The 7,441-nt window shown below is 52.2% G+C and overlaps 1 protein-coding gene across 2 annotated transcripts in view; it reads left to right on the top strand.

Moving 5' to 3' along the window:
* SLC6A19 (solute carrier family 6 (neutral amino acid transporter), member 19) overlaps nucleotides 1-7,441 on the top strand; it is a 51,725-nt gene that overhangs the window by 830 nt on the left and 43,454 nt on the right. The gene's annotated exons all lie outside the window — the stretch shown is intronic.

The following is a 7,441-nucleotide window of genomic DNA, read 5'->3' as shown; positions in this document are numbered from 1 at the left end:
CAGAGTCCATGGGGAAAGAGGGTGGGTCCTGGGGTCCTTGGGGAGAAGTGAGCAGACCCTAGGGTCTATGGGGGAAAGGGGTGGGTCCTGGGGTCCTTGGGGAGAAGTGAGCAGACCCCAAGGTCTATGGGGGAAAGGGGTGGGTCCTTGTGTCCTTGGGGAGAGGTGAGCAGACCCGAGTCCATGGGGAAAGAGGATGGGTCCTGGGGTCCTTGGGGAGAAGTGAGCAGACCCCAGGGTCTATGGGGGAAAAGGGTGGGTCCTGGGGTCCTTGGGGAGAGGTGAGCAGACCCCAAGGTCTACGGGGGAAAGGGGTGGGTGCTTGGGTCCTTGGGGAGAGGTGAGCAGACCCGAGTCCATGGGGAAAGAGGGTGGGTCCTGGGGTCCTTGGGGAGAAGTGAGCAGACCGCAAGGACTATGGGGGAAAGGGGTGGGTCCTGGGGTCCTTGGGGAGAGGTGAGGAGACCCCAGGGTCTATGGGGGAAAGGGGTGGGTCCTAGGGTCCTTGGGGAGAAGTGAGCAGACCTCAAGGTCTATGGGGGAAAGGGGTGGGTCCTTGGGTCCTTGGGGAGAGGTGAGCAGACCCGAGTCCATGGGGAAAGAGGGTGGGTCCTGGGGTCCTTGGGGAGAGGTGAGGAGACCCCAGGGTTCATGGTCACACTGGACAGAGGAGAGCAGGCTGGGAAGTGTGAACAGCAGAGTCCCACCTAGATCTTGAGTGATCGGCTGCTCGGTCCCATCCTCAACGCGCAGAGGGAGAGGAGATGCCCTTCCTGCCAGGGCTCCTGAAGGCTGTTAGCCTGTCACCATGGGCAGGCGGGCATGAGCTCAGCCCTCTGCACAGCATCTCCTCGGCCTGTGGTCAAGAATGGGGGGGTGCATAGGCGTGGGACCACAGTGTGGGGACGGGACTCCTGTACACTCTACTGGTTCCCTGGCAGTTGGAGTGAGAGGCTGGGCTCCGCTTTCCTGAGTGCCTCACTGACAGCAGATGTCTACCCTCCAGGACTCCAGAGTCCCCCATGGTCTGGCCTGGGGGAGGCAGTGTAAACAGTCCTTTGTGCATGGAGTCAGTCCCTCCCGGGGCACAGAAGGCACTGTTGGTCTGCTTTGGCTGGACACTACTGAGTCCCAAGTGGGTGGTCAGCACTTATTCTTACAGAGCAGGAGTGACCACAGTGTGCAGCCCTGTGTCTTGAGGACCACCTTCAGGGATGTTGGCTGTGGCTGAGTCATTGGAGGTACCCAAACCACCGTCCTAAGCGGACCTGAGGTTGTGCGACTCAGTCAACAGCTGCCTAGGGCCCCGTGCTGTGCTCTGCGTGTTCCCAGTGGCCAGACTGTGGCTTTGAAATATCTCTTTGTGATATGCTTGCGGGCTATGTTATCTGGTTGTAGTCATTGATATGCTTATTGTTGTGGTGTCAGTGAAAAATTTACAAGGCTAATTCCGTCTCCAGTCCACAATGCGTTCACTCTCTGCTTTCTGGTCTTAGTTGCAATCCCCTCACACATCAGAGCCCTTCCCACCTCTGCCCAGAGTTCCTCCTTTCCACTCGCCCTTTTTTTCCTGCCCCTTGCTGCCTCCTGAGCTGCATCTCGGGTCAGACGCTAGCAGTCATGTGTTGTCCTACCTCGGCAGAACAGGGCTCAGTGCTGTGAGGGTGCCCTGGAGAGGAGCTGACACTGCCATTCCTGACTGGCCACACCTCTCCTCATGGGCCATCGAGGAGGTGAGCTTTGGAATTTCCAGGATCTGCACTTTATGCAGGTTTGGTCCAGCCTGCACTTCCTGGACAGAGGGACACCAGTCATCTGGGCTCTGTCCCCACCTGGTACATCAGGGCAGGGGCTGGGGGACACAGGACTGCAAGTCACACATCCAGAGTATGCATGGTCATGAGCTATGTGGACACCCTCAGATGCCCTGGTCAGCCCCTCAGCAGCAGAGCCCAGTGGCTATGCCAAGTCCTGCCTCACCCTAAACCCAGAACACCAAACCTCCTGCTGAACAGTCCATTTCCACACGTGGTGGCGTCCTCTGAGTTCCCTAGGGAGCAGATGATGAACTCAAACTGCTGACCTCTCTCCATTAATAGCCTGAAAAGTTGCACACTCTGTCAACTTATCTCTCTTCTTGTTAGGTGCCATGGATTCAAGTACAACTCATAGCGACCCTATAAACAACACATCTGAACCTTGACTTATATATCCTGTGCCATCCTCACCATCTGACACGCTTGAGGCCATTGCTGTAGCCACTATCCATCTTGTTGAGGGTCTTCCTCTCTGTCACCATCCGTCCACCTTCCCAAGCATGATGTCCCTCTTCCTGGAGGGTCAGCCATGAGTTAGCTCTGACTTGACAGCAGAGATGGGGAGTGAGTGTGTCTCTCTTGAAAGCAGCAACTCTTGTCCACCTCTTTCTCCTGGAAGCTTCTGCTAGAGTCCCAAGGTGCTGAGGGGCGGGGGGAGGAGGAGGAGGAGAGGAGGAGAGGAGAGGAGAGCGTCAGGGGAGAGAGAGAATGCTTGCAGCGTTCATTGAAAACTGAGCAGCAGGTAGGGGTTTCCATACCTCCAGAAAAACCAAGCCTGGCTCATTCACACCTCAGGGACTCCCATGAACTGCAGAGACCTCAGGAAGGCCAAGAGGGGTCCCCTCCTAAAACAGGAAGGCACACTGTGGATGCTTGTCCCGGCCCCTGCCCCACCTTCCTGGGAAGAGAGAAAGCTGATGCCCGTGCAGGAATCCCAGAGGGATGCCAGGGCGAAGGTCATTGAGGCTCTTCAGAGGAGAGAACTAGACGGGCTAACAGTCCTGAGAATAGGTCCGCAGGGGCCCTGTGTGTCAGGAGGAGGTGGCCTGCTATGAAAGAGAAGTCTTCATCCCCAGGAAAGGGGCCTCGGAGGGACCTCATGGATAAGCTGGCTGGGGACACCATGAGGGAGAGACCCTCCTTGCACTCAGTGCACATCAAAGGCGTTCCAGTGTCACCACAGAGCATGAGGTGACCCGCATGGTCACTTCTGCCTGCATCTCTGGGAGGAGGCTTTCCTCAAAGAAGACGTCATGATCCGAGAAGTGGCTCCATAGTGGGAACATCTCTCTCCTTCTGCACCCTAAGCGCAGAGATGCAGCAAGCCTGTCCGAGGATCTCCATGAGATGCAGGGACACCCCGCAGGAGTGGAGCACCAAGGACACTTGCGGGGCACAGTTCAGGCGAGGCTGAGGACTCAAGGCCCCACATGTGGCACTTGTGGGATTCTTGACTTATAGGACTTCTTCTCAGCCTTTCCTTCCCAAGCCTTCAGTCCATCTTCCAGGACTGTCCCAGTCAGGAAGAGCTTCCAGCAGCTTCTAGCACCAGGAGAGATGGCCCAAGGGTCACCCTCACTGTATGAGGTCACCAGATGGCCAGAAGACCCCACCCGGCTCGACACCAGGAGCCTCTACTCAGGTGCTAGTGGACAAGGAAGCCCAACGCAAGTCGATGCCCTTGAATTGTGGTGTTGGTGAAGAGTATTGAATATCCCATGGACTGCCAAAAGGACAAGCAGATATGTCTTGGAAAAAGTGCAGCCAGAGTGCTCCTGAGAGGCAAGGATGGGGAAATTCTGTCTCCCATGCTTTGGACATGTTGTCAGTCTTTGGAGAAAGACTCCATGCTGGGAAAGGTGAAAGGTCAGAGGAAGGAAGGGATACTCTCAAGAGGATAGACTGACACATTGATTGTAACAATGGCATCAGGGCATGACAGATGGCACAGGACAGGGCAAGGTTCTGATCTATTGGTCATAGGGTCTCTGGGAATCACAGTCCACTCAATGACACCTAACAACCACAGTCCAGACCTCCAAGCCCACCTCCTTAAGCCCAGCTCAGGATCTCCTCCATCCACCTGCGTCAAGAGTTCCCATCCTATCAGCTGGCTTGGGACCTCCTCCATCAGCACAGCTCAGGGTCCCAGCTCTGTCAGTCTGGTGTAAGGGTTCTCACTTTGCTATACCAGCTCAGAGGCCCCATTCATGGCATCAGCCTGGATAAGCCTGGTCATGGCATCATCTGCAGCCCAACTCAGGGTGACAGGTGCCCAGCCCAGGGGCCCCATCCTTGGGGAGCCCGCACCTCCACATCTGCAGCTCCTTTCTTTCTTCCCTCAGTTTCCTTCCTAGATGGAGTTCATCCTCCACTCAGGCCAAGCAGATACACACACACACGTTGCTCGTGTTTCTTGTGCTCTGGAAGCCCCTCACTCAAAATGAGGTGCTCTTCTCTGTGAACTTTCCACTTCACGTAAGCCCTCAGAGGACTCTCTGTTGTTCCTCTCCTTGGTGACATGTATCTGGGTCGGAGGAGACTGTCCAGCCCTGTCATATCGAGGATCCTCTTACTAAGGACATGACAGTGTATGCGACTGGGCAACTCCTCACAAGAACACTCTTAGACGGGGCCTTTAGGCTCCCCATTTACCTCGTCTACTCTCTACCAGTCAACAGCCCCCACAGTGACACCTTCTGTCCCCATAACACCTCCTGCACAGATACCACCACAGTTCTTTCTATGGAAAACTCAACTCATTGTCATCAAGTCAGGACCAACTCAGAGCAGCCCCTCTGCTGGGTTTCAGAGACTGTTAATCACATGGGAGGAGAGGCTGGTCTTTCTCTCTTAGAGCTGCTGGAGAATCTGGACCGTTAGAGAAATGCAGCACCACCCCCTACAAACTATGCCAGAGCTGCCTTTCTAGAGAAGTCTCCAAGGCGAAGGGTGGTCTTACAACTGGGAGAGAAGGTACTCATAGAAAGAGACTTCATGATGTCCAAGCAGACTGCTAACCCGTGACTGATAAAAATGTCCTTTCCCTCCAGTCATCTTCAGGGTAATTTGATAGTAATTAGAAAGATAAAGCAAATTATCATACACTTTGACCTTACGTTGTTATTGTTGTTATGTGCCATCTAGTCGCCTGCACCTCATAGTGACCCTATGTACAACAGCCCTAAACCCTGCTCCATCCTGTGCCAGTCTCACTGTCTCCAACACACCCACCCCGATTACCCCAGTCACTGAATCAATCCACCTCACAGAGGTGAGATGTGATTCTGTTTGTCTCACAGTGGCGTTTCCACTTAACGTTACAGTGTCTGCCACCAGCAGATGACAGACACCAGGCGCCAGTAGTTTTCCTTTCACGAGGATCTGAGGATCCGTTCTCAGACTCATACTCCAAGATGAAACCAATGCATTGCATTACTGAGCACCTTACCCTTCCCCAGAACAAGCTCATGGAGTGACCGCTCCTCAGAGGTGGCCACTCCAGGGCAGTGCTCATGTTATACTTTGCTCATGTTATACTTTGGAGAGAGTACAAGTTGCTCCCTAGGTCACTACAATCATGCCCGTGACGTTAAATCAAGCCATGTGGATTTTTGGATCTCCCAGTGCATGTGAAATGTGTTTACCTTCCACCGTCTTCTGGTAGCACAGGGCACAATGTATTAGGATGCTTACCCACCCAACAGCTGCTCTTCAGGGGGAAGACGGGAAGTCCCTACACATAAAGAAACTCACTGGAAGCCTTGGAGACTCCGTGGAAGGCTGTGAGGAGGCAGACCTGTCTGGTCAACAGCGTGTCTTAGTTTTGATAGTCTGTGTAAGGCGTGCAATTCTTTGCTGCAGTCAGATGCTCTTGGGTCCACTCTGACTCAGAGAGTGACAACAAATCAAAACCTTGCCCTCTCCAGTCCTACTCTCACTATCTGTGCTGTGCTCAATCCTACTTTAGGCAGTCACTGGGTCAGTTCATCTCTTTGAGAGTCTTTCTGTTTCCGGCTCTCTCCTTTTCCCTGCGTGATGTCTTTCTCCCAGGACTGACCTCTCCTGACAATATACTCAAAGTACATGAGATGATGCGTCATCACTTTGCCTCTAAGGAGTACTTCCTCCAGGCCAAACTGGCCTGTTCTTTTGGCAGTCCATGGGATATACAGTGCTCTTTGCTAGCACCGAAATTTAAAGACAGCAATTATTCTCTGGTCTTCTTTCTTCATTGCCCAGTTTTCAGAGGTATAGGAAGCAATTGAAAAGGCCATGTCTTGGGTTATATTAGTCTTTAAAATAACATCCTTAGCACTTTGGGGAGGTCCTTGATGGAGTTTTCCAAAGCAATGCAGCTTTTGGTTTCCCGACTGCTTCTTCAGCGAGTATTGATTGTGGATCCAAGTAGAATGAAATCGTTGACAACGCTAGTCTTTCCCCCATCAGTCATCATGCTGCCTATTGGTCCAGTGGTGAGGACGTTTGTTTCCTTGATGTTGAGATGTTATCTACACTGAAGGCAGTAGTCCTTGATCTTCTTCAGTGAGTGCTCCAATCTTCTCCATTTCCAGCAGGCAAGGTCATGCCCTCTTCCCTTGTTAATTTAGGAAGAAAGGCCTTGCCTCTGACAGCATTGGTGTGTCTGACATTCCTCACAGATCTACATATGTCTTGGTCTTCTCTCTTGAGGGAAGAACTCTGGTGGCATGGTGAGCAGTGTGACGCTATGCTAATCAAAAGGTCAGTGGTTTGAATCCACCAACTGCTCTGCAGGAAGGAAGATGAAGCCTATTCAAGCAAAGATTTATAGCCCTCAAAGCGCAGTGAAGGTTCCCTATGAGTCAAAAGTGAGTCATTAGCAGTGGGTTCGAATGGATAGATTTTCCTGGGATTATAAACTTCCCAGCACAGGGATTAGGGTGCAAATGACCAAAAGAGGCATTCATTCCTGGTCATGGGGATGCTGAGGTACCCCTACCTTGTCATAAAACGAAAGGCAACTCAAGTCATATTCTAGGGAAACTGCAATTTCACCAACTCAGGACTGTGCCAGGATTAAAGCATTCTGTGTTCCATCCTTAATCTTCCTACAACTGGTTTCTCAGATCCTGGGAGATTATTCCATAGCTTCCACACTACACACTGCATGCATGTATTCAGGGGCACACAGTTCAATCCATGACCCTTCCCCATACCTCCAACTCCCTGGCTGTGAGTTAGGTGGTCTCTTAAACAGCCTCCCTCAGAAGTTTCAAGGAACTTGGAGCTGAAGGTTCTAAACCCAGTTCAGCTAATAACTACCTTGTGTGTTTCAGAGAGGATCTGTGCCTCCCCAGTTTTCAGAGGTTGGTTTTTTGGGGGGTAGTGTGGATAAAGTGGATTGTCAGGCATTTCTCCTCATGTCTCTGGTGTACTTCAGCTTTCAATATTTTTTTATAGTGGTTTATTCACAAAGTTCAAAGTTTTCTACACTGGATCTTTCCCATTTTCTTCATACACCCCCCCCAAAAATTGTACAAACCTGGAGGGACAGCGCAGGAGAGGAAGGCCCTCTATGAGGTGGATTGATTCAGTGACTGGGATAATTGGGATGGGAGTGTCAGAGACAGTGCGATTGGCAC

This window comes from Elephantulus edwardii, unplaced genomic scaffold, assembly GCF_000299155.1.
Source record: "Elephantulus edwardii isolate Elephantulus edwardi_28Jun2011 unplaced genomic scaffold, EleEdw1.0 scaffold00125, whole genome shotgun sequence".
Classification (NCBI taxonomy): Eukaryota; Metazoa; Chordata; class Mammalia; order Macroscelidea; family Macroscelididae; genus Elephantulus; species Elephantulus edwardii.
The sequence above is the reverse complement of the archived record's forward strand: the minus strand, read 5'-3'. Positions and strand labels throughout refer to the sequence as shown.